Here is a 24,279-nt window from a genome sequence, read left to right as displayed (position 1 = left end):
ATAGGGGTCACAAAAAAACTGTTTTTGAAGCACCCTGCCAGTCTGGATTTTATGTTACCCCTCTGCCTCCCCCTGTTGTCAGTGATGGATCCCTTTAAGTTTTAGTTTTTTCAATATTTCTAATTCATTTCTCAATATTTTTTTAATAAAAAAGTTGTTTAACCATGGATTTTTACGGTGGTTAAAGCTGGTTTAAACCAGGGTGGCTGATTCTTGCCAACCGTGCTAAGCAGTGGCGTAGACAAGGAGGGGGTTTGGGTTTCCGGGTCCAGACCCCCCCATTGGGACTACCTTTGACTGTACTAAATTCCCACCCCTTCTCGACCCCCTCTTAACATTCACGTACTTCGACACCCCCCTTGACTATTTTCTGGCTACGCCACTGGTGCGAAGAACCAGGTATTGTTCTGAATTTCCAAACATCTACCAAGATTTAATATGGGAATATAAACAACAAATATATTTGTAGGTCGCTTTTGGGTTCTGGAATTTTGATATCTTCGAGGTCCAACTTCCAAAGAATGAGAAACGTAGCGTCATTTTGGCACGTCGAATTTCGCTCCTTTTACAAGATAATGTTTCAATCTGGTTCCATCCTTTTCCGTGCTGTAACCGTCTGACATGATAGATGTGCACGGTCGCGGGAATGTGGCGTAAAGAGCGGGAGAAACCGGATCACGTTATAGGCCAAGTTTCGGCGCTTGACACGCGGACGTGATTCTGACCATCCACGTTCCTGTCGCGGGAAGATGAAAGTGAACGGGAACACGTACGGGTCCAGGGGCCATCTACTAGTACAAGCACTTTAATACCCTCCCACGCTCCTCCCCAACAACATAGTCGGCTCTGGAATATTGAAGCGCAGTGGGTGTAGGATGGGGATTATTATATATGGCCAAGGGCTAGTTTCCTCGCACGATAGCATCCTAAAAGAATCAGTAGTGAAAGTAGGACTTCTGGATTTGAAAGAGGTCTGCTCGAACCAGACGAAATCGATTTCTTTTTTTTTGCTGATGCCATAGGCACCGAAGTACGTCGACTTTTATACCCAAAGTCCCCCCTCCTAAAGCGCTATTTATAGCGGAAGCGCGAAGGGGAAGAAACGCTCGTAGAATCAGACGCTACTTGGTTGATGACTCAGGAAATAACGGCGACACGACCGCGTTTCGTTCTGGAGAGGGTCAAGTTAACGTAGCAGCGTTACTCGATCGTCTTTCGGGTCTGACGCGGGGCTTTCACCTTGGAGAGACGCGTTTTCGCGAGGCGGGAATATCGACTAGGCCTAGGCCTAATGGTCGCTCGGGGGAAATCCGAGTTCCTCCTCCCCGACACTCCCTTTTGTAATTCGCGGAGAGCAACGAGAAAGACAGAGAGAAACGGGATTTTGAGCCGAATGGTTGCTTCGTACGTGAGCGTGTTCCCAGAAGCTTTTTTGCGAGTAAAGCGCTTGCGTTTCATTTAATATAATTTCCCCGAACTAGATGGTATCATTTGAAGCAGAAATATATAATTTCTAAGTTTCGCGTTTGCTAAATTAAATTTGCGGAATCTTCAAAACATTGACAGAAGGCGTTCGGTGTATTGTGCATTTTACAGTGTTTCGTCAGTTTTGGTTGTCAATTTTTTGTTGTCGCTAACCTTACGGAATGGATATTTGACAGAACAACATGTTTGTAAGTATTAATTTTTGATAGAAGTGTTTTCTGCTTAATCAATGCGACTTGTCACATCGTTAGCGTTAACGATACCGGTATTGGCCACCCGGGTCGATATGTATTTATAAGGATTGAAGTCGATAATTTATCAATAGATATTTACGAATTTAAACGGTAGCTTTGGCGTTTGTGTGAACACAATCTCGATGTTCGGAAACTTTGGTTTTGCGTAATGATTTTCCGGCTAAATATTAAAAGAGACGAGGCTTACGTCATAATAACAATATCATTATCATATCGAGATGAAATTTCTATTCCTTTCTCTATTTTCTTTGGTATAATCAGTTTCACCAAGAACGTACCTAGGTTACCTAGAACGTATGAGTAGCATGATCTTACTACCAGGCTACATTCCCGTAGCCAAAGGGTGGCGCTATTTCTATATTAACTTAACTGCGAAGAACTTATGTGTTTATTGTGAAGCTATTTATTGTTATGTTACTTATGGTTGCTCATTTCGTGGAGTTAAGCTGATTTGAAATTTTCAGTTTGGTTTTCGTGATTTAATTTTTGGATTTCATTGAAATCGACAACTTCTGTGATATTTTTTGTTAATATGTTACATTACGTGGGATTGAATATTTTCATTTGATTCAATTTTATTCTGACCGCCAACTATTATGAATTAAAGCGTATAAATTGATTTCGTATAGAGACCTAAAACATAATGGGGTACGGAATTTCACTATTTTGCGGGGAACGGTGTGGAAATTTAGTCTAATTTCAACATTTCTGTGCCTTACATGTCGCTTTCTAAGATAATTTTATCACCTTGATTGTTGGTTCATAGAGTAGTATCGGCTACGTTATTATCCCGTAGACCCTAATACAGTAGAAGTCGGGGAGCCGATACTACTCTATAGACTAAGAAATGTTTCACAAGGATATCGAGAGCCATACGGCAGCGCACCAAGCGGAATCTTAACGAAGTTCGGATCACGTGGCGTTGATTTGACGTTTTTAAAAAAGGCTTAATATTATTCGCTCACTTTGGGACGAAAAGAGTACACCTTTTACCCCAAACTACCAACTTCTTCCATAGTATAACAGCCAAACTGTATTTTGAAGTTGCTCGCTATTTCCTAAAAAATTACTCCAAAACTAGCTAGTTTTCGCCAAGCACGTAGATATAGAAAGTCGAAGGGGGGGGGGAGGGGTGGGACGGGTTATAACACACCCAGATTAAATCGCGAACGCGAAATTTTTCGTTAGCTATAACGCATATTTAAAGTACTGGCTAGTCTCGGGACGACTGACAATGACATTTCCGCACGTGTATCAAACGAAGTTTTTTAATACATTTAATGTTGCGCTTCTGTCGTAAGAAAGGAATCGAGTCCTAAGGGGGAGGGGGAGTTTAAACCCCCTAAACCCCCCCCCCTTATATACGTGCTTGGTTTTCGCCTACGGTTTTTAAAGGATAGTGATGATATTTCAAAGATTTTTAAGCATAGAATAGCTCAAACATTTGATAAGTTAATGAATAATTAATAAGATAGTTTCAATAACCGCACTGCCGTCTATCGACTTTAACCATCACTATTAGGATGGTACTTGTCACAACAAAGGGAAACCGAAGCTGACGTCATGGGTATGACGTCAAAAAACCGTCCCCGTCTACTTTTGCGTCTAACTGCGCATGTGTCAGATATTATTGAAACTCGATTATTACCACTGGAAAAGTGGCTTAGTACATACCGTTAAAAGCCTGCTAAATTTATTTAAATAATAACATACATGTAATGGCTAATGAAAATCAATTATAGGCTTAGAAAGAACGTGTTATTATATGTGTTTACAAAAAAATAAAACAATAAAAAATTAAAAGTATAAAATGTTTTTATCTGCGTCACGAGCTTAAGCTTTTTAATACTTTATTGGCACGCGGGTTTCAAATTCTGAAAGGTCTCGCGACTTCAGCGCGTGCTCTCTACCTTCAAGAGCTACAATTAAAATTTTTGATTCGCCACAGTTCTATAACATCTGACGCCATCTAGTGGTGAGACATCCGTGTGAAAAATTTCTAAATTAATACTACTACTCTGATGTCTCCCTACGTATTCCAAATAAATATTCGTCTGCCTAAACGCGCTACAACCCTCGAGCTTCGGAGAGGGGCCCCGCTAACCATAAAAAAATTAAAAAGGGGGGCCTCATAGAGATTTTTGCGGGGGGGGGGCTCTGAGTTATCAGCTACACCACTGGCTACAACTAATTTTCCCCTTGGTTCCACACTAAGGACGATTTCTTCTCCTACTACGATGTAGATGGCGCTACACAACACTAGTGGACTCTCCCGCTTCTATTAAATAAAGCGCGTGACGCATGCTCGGTAGCACGTTACAATTAACACGTGCCACCGAGCGTGCGTCGCGTGCCCCTCGCCAGTATTAAATGGAGTATGAGTGTATTAAATAAGAGAGGGAAAGCCCCCTAGTGTTGTTTAGTTGGCAGTGTTACCTAAATGTAACTTTTTTAGAATAAAGTCCATGCCAGTGGCAAAAAGTGGTAAATAAAAAGTGACATATAGTGACTACTAATCAGTAAATGCATTTAAATGTTGTAAATAGTATCTTCCAGATATGTAGCATCATTTACATGTGAGATAATGTTTCAGTTTTTCACAAAAGAACCATTAAAAAACCCCTTAAAGAAAGACGAATTCAAAGTCAGGAAAAATCGTGGAAAATAGCCAAAAGAAATAACTAGATTGGGCTATAATTGAGTTTCTAGCCCAAAATTTGGCAACTAATCCAGTATATTTTTCTAAAATAGCACTAATAAATTTTTTCTTTGGTATGTTTTTTTATTTTTATTAAAATTTTTTATTTGCCACTATTTTTGCAAAATAGCCAGTAAAAGTATAATTCGTCATGTCGGTATTTACCACTTTTTGCCACATTATTTGACACCTGACATTTACCACTTTTGAACACTGATAGTTGGAGTAAAAATCTAGCTCATTTCCATAAAATACTTTTCGTTTTGTTTTGGATACTAATAAGGAGACTACCCGAGGTGGTTATCACCGATTTTGTTGAAACTCGGGGGTTAGGTAGACCTTATGCTAGTATGAAAATTCGCAAAGGGAAAAGTTGCAATGGGCTTTAGTTTTCCTATGGCAAACGAAAATGTTTTTTACCTCTCCATTTAAAAAAGCATTGGATTTTTTCTTGGTTACCCAAATTTTGTTAAATTTTAACCAAAATTGAAATATTTTACTCAAAATCCTTGATGAATTTGACCCAAAATAGGTCAAATTCATCTTTTTGGGTAAGTTTTGAAAATATATTTTTTTTCAAATTTTTTAAGTAAGTAAGTTACTGTAAGTACCCTGTGAAACCCCGAAAATCCCATGCTTTTTTAAACGGATAATTTTTCGTTTTGAGAGGTCAAAATCATTTTCGGTTGCCATGGGAAAACTAAAGCCCATTGCAATTTTTCCCTTTGGCAATTTTCATACTACCATAAGGTCTACCTAACCCTCGAATTTCAACAAAATCGGTGATAACCACCTCGGGTAGTCTCCTTGTAAGTATCGAAACTAATAATCGATAAAATAAAATTGTTTGGCTTAGGCAATATTTCAAATAAGTTACATAACGCGATATTTTGTCTACCACCGACAAACTAGTTGAACGATTAAAAACCTAAAGTCAGATAATTTTGTTGTCGTTGTGGTCTTCATTTTTGATATGTTGCCAGTTAAATTAAAATTATGTCATTCCATTAGACAAGTAACTTCGTTGAGATTCAAATCACTATTAAAGCCCAAACCAGGGTTATTCAACATTAGAAGGTTGGCTCATGGTAAGCTTTTGGATAGGCCCACATCAATCAGACTTGGTTTCAATAAATTCACCCTTTTTTATCGTTATTGCCCGTTAGCGCCATCTAGGAAACGTTTTTATTATTTTTGTTAATTAAATTGATTAAAGATAGCCATATTTTAAATAAATATTAACCTAAAATATTTATATTATAAAAGTTAATACATTTTATTAAATTATTTTCATAATTAATCGCTCCCATCATTATTTTCTTCTCCGTGAGCTTCTGTTTAACTGCCACAGAGGGCGCTGTTGACAACTTAACGTAAAATACCGCGCGTTTCTACTAATGGTATAGCGTCCTTACACAACCTCTTAAAACATTAATAACCCTGACCTGGTTGACCGTACTAAGATAATTATCAAATCGATTTAAAAGTAGATTCGTTAGCAATAAGTGTTTTAAAGGGAGTTTAAAGTGATTTCAAATTGGTATTACAAGTTGACCTAGTGAGTACGAAGCCTGTAATGCAGTCTGTCTTGTGCTCTCAGTAAAACAAAAACTGTGTATTCGCTCACTATGACGACAAGGCTAAAGACACGTATTAGGCCTAACGACTCATTGCGAAGTCCACCAATACTACGCCACAAAATATTTATTTTCTATCTCCACATTTGGGGGTGCAACGCAAGTCCGCCATTTTCGATGTATTCAAAAGACCGGGTGATCAGACTTCCTATAAATTCCTTTATTTTCCCCTATTTTCCTATAAATCACGGTCTTTTGAAAATGAAAGAACTTTTTTACACACGTGTCATAGATCATCTAGCGAAAACACTGCCACTTTCGAACAAATGTCCGGGCTTCGGAAATCCGCTAAGTGATCCAATAATGTAAAAAGCAGTGTTCAAAAAATTATCCATGTTCTAGATGATTCGAGTCAAAGTATACCGATATTCAATAATTACCGTATTATTTTTCCTAAATTTTCCTATTTAGTTTCTTATATTTTCCTATTTAGTTTCTTATATTTTCCTATTTAGTTTCTTATATTTTCCTATTTAGTTTCTTATATTTTCTTATTTAGTTTCTTATATTTTCCTATTTAGTTTCTTATATTTTCCTATTTAGTTTCTTATATTTTCCTATTTAGTTTCTTATATTTTCCTATTTAGTTTCTTATATTTTCCTATTTAGTTTCTTATATTTTCCTATTTAGTTTCTTATATTTTCCTATTTAGTTTCTTATATTTTCCTATTTAGTTTCTTATATTTCCCTATTTAGTTTCTTATATTTCCCTATTTATTGTAACCCCCTGTCTAAAAAATGAAATGATCTAGCTTTTGATGACTTTTATTTTTAAAAGTTTGTCCTAAAAATATTTTTATAATACCGGTATCGGCCAATATTGGATTCGTTTAAGCCGATACCGATATTAGAAAAATAGGCCGATATATCGGTGCATCCCTAGTACTGTTTAGGAATTCTAGCTTTTCTCGCAAATCTGCCGATATCAGTTAAACCATAAGTGAATAATATTGTTAAATAAGTGTGACACTTCCTATTCTCAAAAGTGACATAATTACCAAAAGGTGTCAATCGGACTTATTTCTTAATGTTACGAGCGAAATACAAGTTGGGAGTGGAGAAGGGAGGAACGGAGGAACTAAGTAGCACTGGTCAAAGTTAATGTATTTTTTTTCCGTCGTTCTGTGGAGATCCTATCGCCATCTACCTACGATATAATACCATAGACTAAAAAAAGATCCAGAAAGGCGACAATAAATAGTCTTTTATGTGGTCGATCTCGAGTCGAGCATTCATTAAACCTTTAGCATACGAAAGTACATGTATTGTCATACTTTTGCTATTCTCCACGTGCAAAAGTTTTACTGAGTGCTATTCACAAGACGGACTGCATTACTGCTTCCGCGTCACACCTTGTCTTTGACAGCGCCTCGCTAGGGGGAGATTTACTTCTTATGATGACGTAACTCCGTTACTAACTTTTAGTAAAATATTCTCAAAATGACTTTTTAACCAATATTATAGACTTATGGTTAAACTAATCTACATTAGTCCTATATTTAAGCCGTCAATTGCAATTTTGCTTTTTGACTTTTGATATAACTATTTTAACGTTGGATTCTAATGGATGCCCGAGCATAAAAGATGAATGCAATAATCGTGAAGAATTTCACAAAAATATTGCAATGGACTGCTAACATATAGGACACCCTGGATATTTATTATGTTACTTATGTTATTAGCCTAACTGATTTTTGTTATTATTATCGCCGGAATTTTCTCCTTTATTTTTAAAGGGAATATAACCTCAGGTATTTGGTGTGGAACACCAAAGCTTGCAGCTCTGGCCGCTCTTGCCTTTCGCTCTAAAAATGTTTGGCGCCACTGTACAGGGAAATTTGAAAAATTAAAGGGGTCTTCCATAAAGATTGCTTTGCAGGTTATATTCCCTTTAACTACGACTAGGACTATAGCGACTACGAAATAAACGCTGTATTAGGCCTAACGACTCCGTCTAAAGTCCACCAAAGAATGCGTGGGCATTGTAAAAATTGCTCTCGGGAAATATTTAACCCGCTGGAGACCGGGAACTAACAGAAACGGTGTTGTTACCAATAAATTTAATTGGGATAAATTTTAAGAGTCTGATACATTCAAATATATCTAACATTCAGTTCCCGGAAATCCGGAAATTTCGAGTAATTCTGTTTGTTAGAAGCAGATTGCGTTTAATAAAACGAAATACGCGTACCAATTTCCAGGCGCACGCGATTTTAAACATACATTTTTCCATCGTATTGCAGTAGGTCAAAACGATAAACAAAACACACTCCTGTTGATATTTTCAATTGTTAATAAGCAACGCGTTGATAGAAATAACAAGTCAGCCCAACCGTAATATTAGTCCCACTTCAGCCAAATGTATGGGCCTATAATTATCCTATAAAAAGGTAATTTTAGTCCTATAATTATCCTATCAAATGGTAATTTTAGTCCTATAATTATCCTATAAAATGGTAATTTTAGTTCTATAATTATCCTATAAAATTGTAATTTTAGTTCTATATTTATCCTGTAAAATGGTAATTTTATTCCTTTAATTATCCTATAAATTGGTAATTTTAGTCCTATAATTATCCTTTAAATTGGTAATTTTAGTCCTATAATTATCCTATAAAATGGTAATTTTAGTCCTATAATTATCCTATAAAATGGTAATTTTAGTCCTATAATTATCCTTTAAATTGGTAATTTTAGTCCTATAATTATCCTATAAAATGGTAATTTTAGTTCTATAATTATCCTATAAAATGGTAATTTTAGTCTTATAATTATCCTATAAAATGGTAATTTTAGTCCTATAATTATCCTATAAAATGGTAATTTTAGTCCTATAATTATCCTATAAAATGGTAATTTTAGTTCTATAATTATCCTATAAAATGGTAATTTTAGTCCTATAATTATCTTTTAAATTGGTAATTTTAGTCCTATAATTATCCTATAAAATGGTAATTTTAGTCCTATAATTATCCTATAAATTGGTAATTTTAGTCCTATAATTATCCTATAAATTGGTAATTTTAGTCCTATAATTATCCTATAAATTGGTAATTTTAGTCCTATAATTATCCTATACATTGTGAAATTATCATCATATTTCACTATAAATTCTTCGAAACTATTGAACGGGAGCCTGTCCTGGCTTTATCTGGGTGCAAAATGCAAATCAAATTACAGCAAAAACGCCACTTTTTTAGTCCATGCCAATAAATGATTGCATTAAATTGATGTAAATAAGGTAAATATACGAATGGAAATCAGTAAAAATAAAAGAAAGTAATTTAAATTGAAAATGTTTAAGATTTGAGATCATTTGTCGAGCGTCATTTGTAACCCGGCCTCCTGATTAAAGGCATTAAACGTCGCTCGATGACTTGGGCCTAAAGTGCAGTGGTGCCTTGGGTATTACCCTAGCTGATTATTATTATAAAAATTACCAGACGTTGAGGAAGTGAAAGAACAGTCCAGCAGATGACATCAGAACCGGCTCATTAATAATGGTGGTCTAGTAGTCAAAAATCACTTTATTAATTGGTTGAATCACTTTAAACCTAGGATAATTGGTTCTTGGGACTATTTTATTAATTCTTAATTTTTCATAAAATTTTAAATGGAACCACTTTTAAAAAAAATCAATTCTAGCGCGCATCGATGATGCATTTACTTACAATTTCCGAGAAATAAATATTTAAGCATTGGACTCCGATAAAAGTAATTAGGTCAAGGGTCAGTGGTCCCAAGGACCACTCAAGAAAACCCCAATTTCCGAGCCTGTTCTAGAAAAATCGTTATTTCTTTAAAAATATCCAAAAATAAACAACTAGATTAGGTTATTTTGTAGCCCAAAATCTGGCAACTCGACAAATATATTTGACTAAAATAGCCCAGATCCATATATTTTTAATGACAATTGTTTTGGCGTTTTTAAAAATAGTTATTTGTCACTATTGTCATATTAGCCATTGAAGGTATTATTGGTCTTTTTGGTATTTAGCACTATTTTCCACATTACTTGACGGAACACAACCGTCGTGTTTTGCTGTCCACGTTTATGGCGCGAAACTGAGGCTTATGCAAACCCACCCATTTTCCTATAAAACCTTTTATTTAATTATCGAGAATATGAAAGTAAAATACTTTTACTGATTACTTTAACATACTTTTCTTTGTTTATAAACACGCGTGACGCGTCTGACTCATTCTTTGTTAATCGCGTGGTTATACCTGCTTGTCCTCGGAGTTCGCTGCTCTATTGCGCATCCCGTTGCAATAGGCCATCGTGACCACCCCGCGGACAAGGTGAAGATGGGACGATTTCTCGTGAAATGACTCATTCTATAACGTGGAAAACCATTAAAAATTGAAAAATATCAGCTTCGAGCCACTGAAGCGTTTTCTACCTCGACGCTCACCGTGACCATGCAAGCCACCTAATGGTGCAGGGACGAGCTTCGGGCCACGATGGTTACTGCCATCGGCTGCGGTTCAATCCGAGCGTGAAATTTCCAGGGAGTGGCCAGGTAATTGTTCTCTGGGAGGGCTGCATCTAGCGCTCGTCAATTATTCCAAATCCCCCACCAGTAATATATTTATTTTACCAAGAATGTATATATTTATATTTGGAAGATTGAGATGACTTGTGGCGTTGCTTCTAATCCACCGCGTGCTCGAAGAGTAAACTTCTCCCCCCCTTAGAAAAATCAAATCAGTCGGGTATCTCGGGGTTATCTGATTTAAGTAATTTTGACTTAAATAAGTAATTTCAATCGCTATTTAAATTGATTATTTTAAATTATCGATTGAAATTACAAATTATATTTCAAAGTATTTTACAAAAGTAGGCATTCTAGCAATAGTAACTCAGAGAAATAAAATAAAAATTTAATTATAAATTAAATTAAATTTTTAATTATAAATTAAATTAAATTTTTAATTATAAATTAAATTAAATTTTTAATTATAAATTAAATTAAATTTTTAATTATAAATTAAATTAAATTTTTAATTATAAATTAAATTAAATTTTTAATTATAAATTAAATTAAATTTTTAATTATAAATTAAATTAAATTTTTAATTATAAATTAAATTAAATTTTTAATTATAAATTAAATTAAATTTTTAATTATAAATTAAATTAAATTTTTAATTATAAATTAAATTAAATTTTTAATTATAAATTAAATTAAATTTTTAATTATAAATTAAATTAAATTTTTAATTATAAATTAAATTAAATTTTTAATTATAAATTAAATTAAATTTTTAATTATAAATAAAATTAAATTTTTAATTATAAATTAAATTAAATTTTTAATTATAAATTAAATTAAATTTTTAATTATAAATTAAATTAAATTTTTAATTATAAATTAAATTAAATTTTTAATTATAAATTAAATTTACTTAAAACTAATTTAAAATTTCATTTACGTTACCGCTGGACTCGCAATATTTTTCCTTTTTGTCAAGACAAAAATTATGGATACAATCAAAAACCAATAAAATTCCGATTTATATCATATCGAGTAATTTCACTTCGTAGCTTTTGGTCTCAACTTACAATTGTTAGTTATTCGCCCGACAGTATCAATAAATAAATTTTTGCCTCAAGTAATTATTAACTTTGCTACAACCGCGATTTCTCAGAAAAATCTCGAATTTTCGTGTTTGGTGTCCTCCAAAGATCTCATATTAAACGAATATGTATTAGGCTTCGCTAATTGAACCCTTTTCATGATCAATTAGGCATCATCTTTATGGATGAATGGGTGTTCAAGGTTGCGGTGGATGCTATTCTTAATTTTCTTATCTTAAAAAAAGGGTCACACCCTATTTCACGCGTTTTAGAAATAGTACGACGTTTAAATGTAAGGATAATTGGTTCATGGTTTAATTAAGTAGCTCCAATCGTATCTCATTTTGTTAGTCCTAGCCTCCATGGGTAAACCACGAGGGATCCTTATCTAACTAACGGTCAATAGGTGGTATTCACGAGAAGATGGCGGCCATTGCTCTAAGGTAGATAGTTATGGGGGAAAGGCGGATGACACTAGCCTTCCACTACAGCGATGATGACGTCACGAGAATTCACCCTATAGAAGGTATTTTCGTAAGTCGAAAATAAAGACCCATAAGTGTTTAGTCTTGGACGAATAAACTACTGGACGCGATTATAGATGGCGCTTGTAGCACCACGGTGTCCGAAATAAGAAAGATTTCTACCCAAACAAATTTACTATATCATCCAACGAGGTTGGGCCTAATATATTTAATTTACGTTATTAAGCAAGTACTTTCGAAATTTGGATTTGGGTTGAAATGTTTCGTGTTACTCTCAGTGTAGGAGCGCTGGTGGGCGATATAATTGAAGAAAGGGGTTTTTGTATTATGATTTATTCCCATTAGTTAATATTTTCATGTTGTCAGTTAGTCGAAATAATTACTGATAAGTATGTATGGAATGGCGTAGAATTCATGTCTTGCCCAAAATGTCAGCGCCTCTATCGGGAAAAATTAACAGGCGTTGACTCCGGGCCCCAACATAGGGTGGTCACAGGGCAGAGAAATCAGGGAATTTTAAAAATAAGAGTAAAAATAGGCCTAACAAGTAAAGGAATTTGAAAATAGACTTAAAAAGTCGGGGTATTTTGAAAATAAGTTTGAAAAGTCGGGAAATTTTTAATGTAAGCCTAAAAAGTCAGTGAATCAGGGAAATAGGCCTAAAGAGGCAGGGAATTTGACAATAGGCTTCAAAGGTCAGGGAAAGGACAGGATATTTTAAGAATTTGTGAAAAGTTGGGTAATTTAATTTTATGAAGTTAATATTATTATATTTCTGTGCTTATTAAATCTATTTAGTTCCTTAACAGCTCTGTCCATTTTTAAACGTTACTATAAAAACATAATATTTATAATAAAACATAAGTTGAAGGAAATTTATTAAACTTTGATAAAAATTAAATAGAAAATTAAAAATGGTCTAATTTCGGCCTTAAAGGGAGCATAAGCTAAATCTAAAAATCATCTGCTAAGACGCAATAACGATCTTGTTTAACGTAACTAGCGCCAATCACCCCCAGGGAAAGGTCAACGAGATTGAATGTGCAAATATTGTGGCAACCCTTTCACTCTAAAAGTCCCGAGGGGCTAACCACTTCTTTAAATTCGGTACACCGATTACAGTGATCACAGCCTTTGGTAGTGCTAAATCTGTAATCGATTACGTAATCACTTTAGTACAGTCAAAGCTACAGGCTTGTACACCGATTACGGATAGTGATAAGCCCCTCGAAAAGTCCATCTAAAGCGCTCCTACCGGTAAAAGTTTTAAATTCGTTGACCTACCAACGAACACTTTATACTCTCTTTAAAACGCAATCGGTATATTTCTCTCTCTTGATCTCTCTGGGAGGTCAACTAGAATACTCGACTTGAAGAATTTTCCGGATTTCGAAGCGAGAAAACCTTTCAGAGTCTTTGATGGAATTATCTGCAAAGGACACAACGTGTTCCCAGAGAAATAGCCCAGAGCGATTCTCTCCCACTTTCTACTCGTCGTCATTTCGATACAAGAGATAGAATCATATCACAAGAACAGGAATCCATCCATACCTCTACTTGGAATGCTCATCGCGGCAGATTTTCGTCTCGATGTGGCTGACGGTTTTTTTGACGTCACTATGTTAACTTAACAAACAACAACGTGAGAGGGGAACGCGCGCATTGGGGATTTTTTTATCTCGTAGGCCGGGCCAAAGCCGTCAGAGTGGTCTTACCAAACGCGATACGGCAGGATAAGCATTCCAAGTAGAGGGATGGATTTCCATACGTTGTAACGTTGCTGAAAGGGCAGCTAGGAGCAACAAACACAAGGAGAACGCAGCCAGCCTTTAAACACGCTAACGCAGTGTTGCGTACAAATTTCATTGGACGAGCCTTTATGATGAACGTTTTACGGGCGGGTGGGAAGGTAATTTCCGGATTTTCTCCTTCCGACGGCAGCAGGCGCTAAAGCGTCTAACCAATGAAAAATGTACGCAAGAAAATGCACGACTGCGTTCTCCTTGTGTGGGGTGATGTGTTTGTTGCTCCTACCTTACGGCTATCGAAATACAGACGGATTAAGTGTTTCTTCCCCCCATCTCGTGCCAGGGGGGGGGGATTCGTCTACGGTGCCCGTGGCTCGTCTAAACATACATTCTTGTTCGTAGAGATAGAGAGTAGTTTGATCTTGGCATTCTTGATGACGCAATTTCCGCCGTGACCTTTTGTTCTTTTGCTTGAATTCTTCGCGAGTTTTATTATTTTTCTTTCGTTGGAGATTCAGGATAAGCACGTTAGTAAGCGCAGATAATTTGATGTATTACCAAGAATATATTTACTTAAAATTAGTTAGAATGACGACCCGCGGACGTCATGACCTAGTTGTACTTCGGTACAAGAGGGGAAGGGGGGGGGGAAACGTCACCCACGTGGGTTTCAATCGGTTTGGAAGACGTCAGTTTTAGCCTTTAGGGAACCAATAGCCACGTTCACACGTACCCTCGGAAACGTTTTTCCTCGTTTTGATCTCGCTGTGGTTCGAAGCGTTTGGAAATATTTTTGTTCACATTTTTTATTTCCAGTGAGTTTTGAAGAAAATTAGGCATGCATAGTATAAAAATATAACTAGAAGTTCGTCTGCTCACGCATTTGAGTGACGTTTCAAAACATTCTAATTAAAAATGAATGCACCTAGAAGAAATTTGTTGCATTTTTAAACAAATAGACAAAAAGTTGGGAGACATTTTCTTCTAAAAAAGGCATACAAATTTTATTAGGCCCAAAAAAATTCACGATTGACGATTTTTGCAAAAGCGACATAAGACCCAAAAGTGTGTCAGTACGGTATAATGTTTAATGGGAGCTTGTCGAGAAGTGAAAAGAGGGGGTGGGAAATACGTCATCAAAATTCGAAATTTCCTCCACTCCAGCGCCGCCGAGTGAGGCGTTTTAGAACGTATGTCTCCGGGCGAATACATCGAAGAGAGAAAATCGCGCCAGACCATAGACTAAATATACCAAATTTACTGGGCGCGGCCATCTTGCCATCCTCCTGTTTTTCCCCCATTAGCCGCCATTATTTGGCAGCCGTTTTTCTTTCTAATTGGCCTAGGCTTAAGACTTTTGCTTAAGTTTACAGTAACTGTGCCTGAGTACTGAGTAGTAGTGGTGTTGTGATTCACTGATTTTATGAATAATTCTGTGTGAAACATTCGAGATGAATTTAATAGAAGTTGGTAAGTTTTTATTAATGAGACGTAAATCCATGAAACAAAGAATTTGTGTAGTAAGAGTTTTTTATTCAGATAATGGAATCTCTTTGCCCCATCCATCGACTGTGGCAGATCACCTCTGGATTGATGACACTAAAATGAGGCCTCTAACAAGAGGTCCTCAAATTGTGTGTTATTTAGTGGAAACTGAAGCTTGTGACTTAAAAAAAGGAAAGGAAAGTCTTCAGTCCCATAATTACTTAGAAAGCGGATGGGTTGAAACTGTCTATGCTTACGAGGTAGCTAAGGATATATTGTATTTAAAAGCTACAGTTACACCATCACAATCCATCTCCGATAGTCACCAAGCATGGGTTTGTGCTAAACGATGCGGTATAGTGTTGTGCGGAGGCTGTACTTGCATGGCTGGCTTAGGTAAAACCTGTAGCCATGTGGGAGCAATTTTGTGGAAAATTGATTTAGCAAACACTTTAAATATGGTTGGATTAACTTGTACAGATGAACAAATGAAGTGGAACGTTGGGTCAAAGCGTAATATAGAACCTATTCTAATCCAGGATATTATATTTAAGAAACCAAAAGTTGGTGATCAAGTCTCTATGCATACAGCGAATGTAAATAAAAAAGAAAAGACCTTTAAGCTTAAGTATTATAATACACACAGTGAAATGGTAAGAGATTTGGAAAGCAATGGTTTGAGAGAGTTAATGAGAGTGCCTGGTACAATTTTAACCAACACAGTAGCTGAGCCAAAAATTCAACAGAGAATCGTTCAAACTTCTACCACACCCCTAATTCATGATCACGAAGATATGGTAAATTTACCAAATTCATGTGGATTTTGTGCTGGATTCTACAACAGATTTATTTGCCTCCCTAATGATAAAATACATGCCTTGCAAAACGCCACTTTAAACCAATCACAATCTACACTCTGGATGGAAAGTCGTCGTTTACGGTTGACAGGATCAACGGCAAACAACGTTCCTAAACGAGATACCACTAATCCAGAAAAATTTCTCTTGAATCATATTTACAAGACATTTGAAGGAAATAAATTCACTACTCATGGTAAAAACTTGGAAGCCACTGCCATAGAACAATTTGCTAAAATTAGCGATTTAGATGTACAACCTTGCGGAACATTTATTTCAAAATCAAACCCTTGGTTATCAGCCAGTCCTGATGGCTTAGTTCGAGAGGATGAAATAATCGAGGTGAAATGTCCTTTTCCAGATGGCTAAGCATTTCATTTAAAAAAAGTGGACTTGAAAATTGTTGATGGGGTTGCGGAACTAGATCCTAAAGGTGTAAAAGGTTATTACACGCAAGTACAATTAGGTTTGTATTGCACTGCAAGAAAGTACGCTCACTTTTATGTTTATCGATCAGACTGTCCTCAACTATCAATCTTAACAGGTTGCAAATTTAATTAAACTTTCGTAAATCAGTTAATAATTAGGCTACGTACCTTTTATTTCAAGCATATGTTGCCTAAGCTTACTAGTGACTTTAACACAAGTTATTTAAACATTAAAGAGCATTATAAATTGTTTGTTGAAGAGAAATTTTAATTAAAAATTTTAATCATTTTTGAAGTTATTTTTGGACAAGAAATTTTAAATATCACTTTCGCTATTATTAAAATTTTGATTTTTGTTTTTTATCAGTGGAGGTTTTAAATTACACAAAGCCACACAAACAAGTACCATATTATCAAGTTGTTTTGAAAGACTAGTTATGTTTAGTTCAAATTTTAAAATACGGTACTCCTTTAGGCGTCTAATCGCCCTCTCAATGTGAATTCTCACATTGGTCAACCGTCGCGTACTAACCATTTCACTCTCACTTAACTGCTTTTTTTTTCCTAGTAGAAGCTGGAATATTTAATTTAACTTGTCGTATTAAAAGAGCGTCTGTAATTGCAAAACCCCTGTCAGCCATCAATTCGTCTCCTGGTACAGTGTAATCTATTATTTTTGAATCATTAAAAATAAACTTATCGCTAGCTCTGCCACCATAGCACTTTGAAACAAACATGAAATGACCATTAGGGGCTATTCCTACCATAACTTTTGCAGTGTTATGACTTTTGTATGAGCTGAACGTTTCTGCTCTCGCTCTCAGCAACGAAGGTCTGTTAATAAAAATTTCACTACAATCTATTATACAAGTTGTATTAGGATAGAATTCCTCAAAACATGCTGGCAGCGAAGATCGGATTGTTTCCCTTGAAGACCAAAATACCAGACTTTTAAGCTTATCGCCCATGACAGGAAGCCACTTTTGAATGATGGTACAGACCAACGATGTTGAAATAGAGAACCGTCTACCAAGGTCTTCTAAAAGTAGTCCGAGCCTCAGTCGCAAAAGTACGATAAGCAGTTGATCACCCTTTGCCATTTTAAAAGGAAAATCAGATACATATTCTAATAAAAAAGCCAACAACTTTAGAAATACCTCCAAATGAAGGCCGGTATAAAACAAACAATCTGAATCGCTCATGTCTTGATAACTTAAATAAGGTGAATTGACTTGAATTCCAATGGTATTGGTAGTTGGATCGGAGGACTTTTTGCTGTAGCTATGATCACGATTGAAAGAAAAATCTTCCCATTGCGTTGCTTGATCACAAATATTTGAGTAATTACTTTTATCACACTGAGTTGATATGTCACATTTAGCTTTGACATTACTTTCATCAGGTATATTTAGGGAACTTTGATCTAAGATACGAGTATTAAATTGGCTAGATACATTATTTTCATCAGGTACAACTTGTAAGGAACTTTGACCTACCATATTCATATGGCATTGACTAAATACAGACAAATTAGGTAAATTATTTTCACTCGCAGACATAATTAAAGACTGTTCCTCGGCAACTTCAAAACCTGGAACATTGACACTCGAAATATTTGAAAATATACCACGTAACTTTGGAAATTGACTCTCGTTAGAATTTCTGGGTGTACTGGTCAGATCCTTCCCAAAATCCAACTTCCTTTTTTCTACAGAATAATTTGGAAAAATAGGTAACAACGAGTTATTGTTATCATTACTGCAATCAAGCATCATTCTCCTTCGGGGAAAAGCACGGTGACTTGGACTATGATTGTCAATCCTTGGTGTTTGCGTGGCTCGTAAACACAAGGTACTTGTCTGTAAATTCAAATCTTTTTCGGGAGAATTACAATATGGCATGCTCCGTGAAGGTACCCCTAGTTGCATCTGATCAACATAAATTTCTTCTCTCAGAACTGAAGTTACGCTATTATTATCATTTATTTTGCAAGTCGGTTGCGGCCACTCCTTGAAGACGTTCACTTTCATGGGAGATTTTACAACTTGATTTAATTGTAGGCTCTACACAAAATAGCATTTTTAATTAGAATACCCATGCCATTACGAACAATATTAAGATATTATACATTTTCTCCGGATCCTAGATTTAATGTGGGATTAGGATTCTTTGTTGTTGGTCTTCCATCTTCAAAATGAATACTACAAATCTAAATAAAGTGTTAATTAATATAAAATATAATAGGTTTAGGTTAAATAACCATTAATCTTACCCTTGAATTTATTGTTGGAACGAAATTTTCTCTACCCAAGGATGAAATCCAAACTAGTAGATATTCATTATTTTTCGGAAACACATGCAAACTAAAAGGTACCATGCATGGACAGTCGCATTTTAAATCATTGTGAATCTCACAAAAAGATTTATTCCATTTCGACAAATTTTCGTTGATTATTTTTACAAGTTTTAACCGCGCAAACTCTTCCCGAACCCATAATTACGATTGAAATCAAGCTTCAAATTAGGCCTTAACGATAAGCCTAGGCTCTACTAGCCAGCCTAAGCCGAGCTCGGAAATTTTCAAGAAGAGAATTATTCCCCGCTCTTTTCCCCCCACTAGAAAAAGCTGCCAAATAATGGCGGCTCAAGGGGGTAAAATGGGGGAGGTAAAAAAACCCGATGAAAGAGTGTATTAGAACTAGTAGGTTATGTAGTCTATTGTGAGACTAGCTCAAAGTAAAAAATTTAACGGGCGCGAAGGTAGAGTTGACACTTTTGATTTTTGTAAGAAAAAACCGACTTGATGACGTCACGAATCGCTGCCAAAATTGTCAACGAAGCAACGGTATACGCAAGTAACGCAACGTTGTAGAGGGTATGTGTGAACATGGACAACGCGGCTCATGACTGGGTGAAGCACCTAAAAGTCGTGTCAACATAATCATTCTCACCAAGAAAGTATTGATACCAAAAGTAAATATTGAGGAGAAAGTCTTGGACTTGGGTCGTTTAGCGCGACGAATTATTTGAGGAGCCAAAATATTTTCAAGAATTTGTTTCCATCCCCCAGTCGTATTAACAGGGATTTTTATTGAAATTTTTGACTCAGAAAAAATAGTTCCTTTCTTTCTGGGCTTTTTTTCAGGCAATACTAAATTTGTAAGTAGTTAAAAAAATTACTTTATACAGATTATCAACCAGTTATTCCTTTCGACTGCTAATATATTTCCGGTTTTAATAAAATTAATCAAAGTCCGATGATTGGCTAATTTCACAACCACCAACTGTGCCTCGGTTCTTACCATTGAGTTGGAAATATTAATCTAGAGATCCAATCAAATCTGCTCCCCGCGAAACAAGTTTTTGTGCCGTCTCCTCTAAAATGACGAGAAAACGTTATCATATGACTCGTGGCGCCATCCATTGTTTTTGGAAAAAAAATCTTTTGGCCGGAAAACGCGTCTTATTCGAACGAACCATTGAGAGATAGACGTCGCCACGGGTAGAATGATAAAGTTTTCTCGTCATTTGGGAGCAGACGGCAGTATTCTTATTTTTTAAAAACTTGTTTCGCGAAATACTGAAATCCGAAGTTTTGATTGGATCTCTAGATTGATATTCCCAACTCAATTGTTCTTACTAGGGGAAAACGTCATTTTTATCTTGGAAATGGGCAGCCAAGGCTTAAGTGTCGAATTATAATTGGATAACTATAAGGATGATTTTTTTTAATTGGATGAAGATTTTAAATTAATTTGTGGTACCTTTTCGCGGCATATTAATACTTATAATAAGCCAAATAATAAAACGTACTATAAGCAATGAAATTAATCTACACAACACAGCCGACACGCGATTTGGGAGCGTCCATTAATTACGTGAGGCGATTTTGGAGAATTTTCGACCCCCCTCCGCCCTTGGTGAGATGTTGTGAGATTTGGCTGGACCCTCCCTCCCCCCTAATATCACGTGAGATTTTTCAAAATGCGTATTTTTAGTGTAAATATGTTAATCTGTGTTTGATTGCGTTGGATTTATTTAAAAAAACATAATTTGCTTGATTATTTATATTGAAGACTAGTTAAAGGGAATATAACCTCTGGTATTTCTGTCGCCCTCCTAGGGTTCCAATATTGTCCGCTGCCTCCCATGGCTTTTCAGACCTGCGGCGCTGATAATCGCTGATTGTGAAGGGAATACCGGAAATTGATGGGGTCTTCCATAAAGAACGCGTTGGAGGTTCTATTCCCTTTAAGACTAGAATTTTAGACAGAACGTAGTCTAGAATCACAGTGAGAAAATCGAACGATAAAGTACTTAAATTTTAAGTATTAAGGAACTACTAAAATTCGTAAAAGAATATTCATTCTAATTCAGTCCACGGGGATTCATGTGTCGTCTCAAGAGTGACTACTAGAACCAACATGTCCACGTGATTTACAGTAAAATCATCTGCTCCTTCAACCTCGCTCTGATTTAGCCACTCTAAACCGTTGTCGCTTGCCCACCGAAGCTCAGTAACTCGACGTGTGACAATCCGTGAGGATGGCACTGCGCGCTGGTGCCGGTGGTGCTCTGTGGACCACACGCCGGTGCTCGGCAGCCATATTTTAGTGGAGAAACATGTTTTATCGCAATTTTACCCTGTTTCTGGCGGAAAAAAATGACGTGATAGTTGCCGAAACCGCCCCTCTCCTCCAAGTGAGATTCAGCTCGACTCCCTCCCTCCCCTAAGCGCCTCACGTAATTTATGGTCGCTCCCTTACCGGACCAACGTAGCGGACGCCGCACAGTGGGGCAAACTGAGCCCAAACCTGGCCAAAAGTTAAAAAAGACAGAGCGTATGAATTTTATTTTAATTTAAAATATTTGTTTATAAACCACCACACAATTTACCGGTGTTTGATTTTTGACTACAAAATTTTATTCTCCACCAAACTCCTTAGAAGTAGTGATTTTTTTAGAAATTCTAAGTAGGAGTTTTTGCATAGTTTTTGGTATACATTCAGGCTTGATTTAAAAGGTAAATATATTTTTTGCAGTCATTTTTGGAAATATCAATACCAAGTTGATATCGATATTTTAGAGTGTGAGTTCTGGAAAACGACGTTAAAGGTCTTTAACTAATATATTCCTTTTAGAATTAATGCGACTTTTAGTAATGAATTTAGGTAGGTTTAGCATCTACATTCGCTTTGTGATAGCTAACAAATACACTTTCGAAATATTTCACATCCTAAAGAAATTTCTGAGATGGTACTATCTGGCGTAAGATAGCAGACTAGCTCAAGATGGTACAGTATAAGAATGTTCTAAATGGTTTTCATTGGGAGCTTTTAAATTCAAATCTGAAAATCTTTTTCGCTACCAAGCCAGTTAAACATCTAGACCGTCATGTACACTAAAATCAAGTTCAGTGTTTACTCTGTTGTCATTTTCTTTATTGACACGAGGGTCTTTTTTGGGAGAATTTGTTAGCTTAAATATTGTGCGGATGTCTTGGTGAGCTTGTACTGGGATTATATGGAATTTTTTTTATCGGGCTCACTGATGGTGAGTTTGAATGGCTCACTGATGGTGAATTTGAATGGCTCACTGATGGTGAATTTGAATGGCTCACTGATGGTGAATTTGAATGGCTCACTGATGGTGAATTTTAATAGCTCACTTATGGTGTAACGGGTGACTACCCTCAATATTTATTAAAAAAAAAGTCATCCTCTTTCTCAAATTGAAAAATTCCTTTTTGAAAAAGTTGCTGACTATTTAATAAGTCACCCTTTTTGTTGTAACATGACTGAATCATATGGCTCGTATTATCTAATTTTTCTGGTTGATTTTCGAGATCAACTCCGTAAGCACTTTTAATCCCATCGTTCTTGGTAGCTATTTGTGGTATCAAACCACTCATTTACTGTGTGTATAAAGTCCGATGATAAAGATATAACTCTTCATTACCAGATGTTTGTCACTGCTGTTGCTACAGGGTCACTTCACAGCCACGCGAACATTCTGACACATTTTATGGCACGATTTAAAGGGGAATGGCCAAGCTTTTCCAAATATGGCCTTATTTCCGTATCAAAAGATTAACAAGACGTTCAATATACTAACACGTACCTTTTTTTGTCTTGAAAAGATAGCTTTTGGCCCAAAAAGTTGAAACGAAAAATAACGCCAGGTGTTTGGGTTTGAATTTTCGCCGCCATCTTAGGGGCTGCCGCCAGCGCCCCTAACCCCGTATAAGCGATTTGCGAAGTTTCCTAACTTTTAAAATCGCGCAATTTAGGCTTAGGTCTCTTATAACTGAAACGCGCCGCGCGTGCAAAACATATTTTTGGCGTCTTCAGCAGCGCGCGCTTTTACGTTGTTTTTCTGTCTCACCGACTTCTCACCAGGTGTCGCGGCGGACGCGCGCTTTTCGATTTCCCGAAATTTCTTTATTTTATTAAAAATTAACCACTTAATATTTTTTGATGCGGTTTTCACCATAAATTTTAGTTTTTAATGGGCTATAGAGCTATCTAAATGGTTAAAGCTTGACCGTTCCCCTTTAAGTTCCCCCTTGTCTTGATTAAAAAGTGACAGTACGGGGTCAAGGAACCAGTTTGTAACGAGCTTTGAAGCGTGGGGGCATCCGCGACACAATACACCACTTCGTCTGGTAACGCCGGGTTGTGAAACCACGTTTTGTTTACATTGACTCCGAGCTCACGCCAAAGACCCATATTACCACCTCCCATATCGTTCACACATGCTAATACTTTAAAGTCAGCTTCGTGAAGTTCTGTTATTACAGTTGATAAAATTGCCTTTGTAATTTTTTTCTCAAATTATACGTATAAAGGCCGTTTCCAAGCGGAAAACAAGCCTTGAAGGCTCGAACCATTTCGACTTGAAGGTTTTTAGGTTTCCTTATAACTTGATCCTCTTTTACGTCATATTCGTAATTTCGTATAATCATGGACTGTATTATAGCTAAAGGGACGGGTTATCCAGCTAAAACATCGGCGGGAGGAGAGTCCGTTTGCGGCCAACTTGGTGAGGTTAAAAATAGTTGGCAGTCTCCTAAATCAAGCGTTTTCAAGGTTATTGTGAAAATTTCATCAAAAGTTCAAAACGAGGTCAGGGTTTTCTGATGTGGGACCAAGACCACCGACAAAATGTTCAGAGCAAATGTAAAGTGTAGATTTGTTGATATTTGATAATTCTAAGCGATAGTCAAATCTACCGCAAGCAGAAATCCATCTTTTACATTTTGCGATGTCTTTTTTAGGGCGAGGAAAAGTAAAATACCTAATTTGTCTACTAGAGGCAATAGAATTGTCCTTATTACCACACAAAGAATACGAACACTGCTTTTTAACCATATTTAAATTGTTAATAAACTTTAGCCTCTACAAAAAATGCTAAGTTTTCTCATTAATTTAAATATAAACTGAATAAAAAGCCAAAAATTACAAATATAATCAACGTTAAAAAAACTTCCGAGGAGCGTTAAAAACCGTTACCATTTCATTTAGAAAAAAGAAAATCGGCCCCTGAAAGCACAAACTACGTAAATTTAACCTGTTTATACCTAGTTAAAGTTACTTGGTTTTTGCTTTCAGGCGACAAAAT

The 24,279-nt window shown here is 36.1% G+C and overlaps 1 protein-coding gene across 1 annotated transcript in view; it reads left to right on the top strand.

Moving 5' to 3' along the window:
• Positions 1-1,602: 1,602 nt before the first annotated feature.
• Exn (Ephexin) overlaps positions 1,603-24,279 on the top strand; it is a 52,104-nt gene continuing 29,427 nt past the window's right edge. Inside the window, exon 1 of the mRNA XM_090174351.1 lies at positions 1,603-1,673. The gene's annotated coding sequence lies outside the window, so the exon portion shown is untranslated. The remainder of the gene's footprint in view (positions 1,674-24,279) is intronic.

Source organism: Leiobunum rupestre, chromosome 1 (genome assembly GCF_980474605.1).
Source record: "Leiobunum rupestre chromosome 1, qqLeiRupe1.1.hap1, whole genome shotgun sequence".
Lineage (NCBI taxonomy): Eukaryota > Metazoa > Arthropoda > Arachnida > Opiliones > Sclerosomatidae > Leiobunum > Leiobunum rupestre.
Note: the sequence above shows the minus strand (reverse complement) of the source record. Positions and strands in the feature narration are given on the sequence as shown.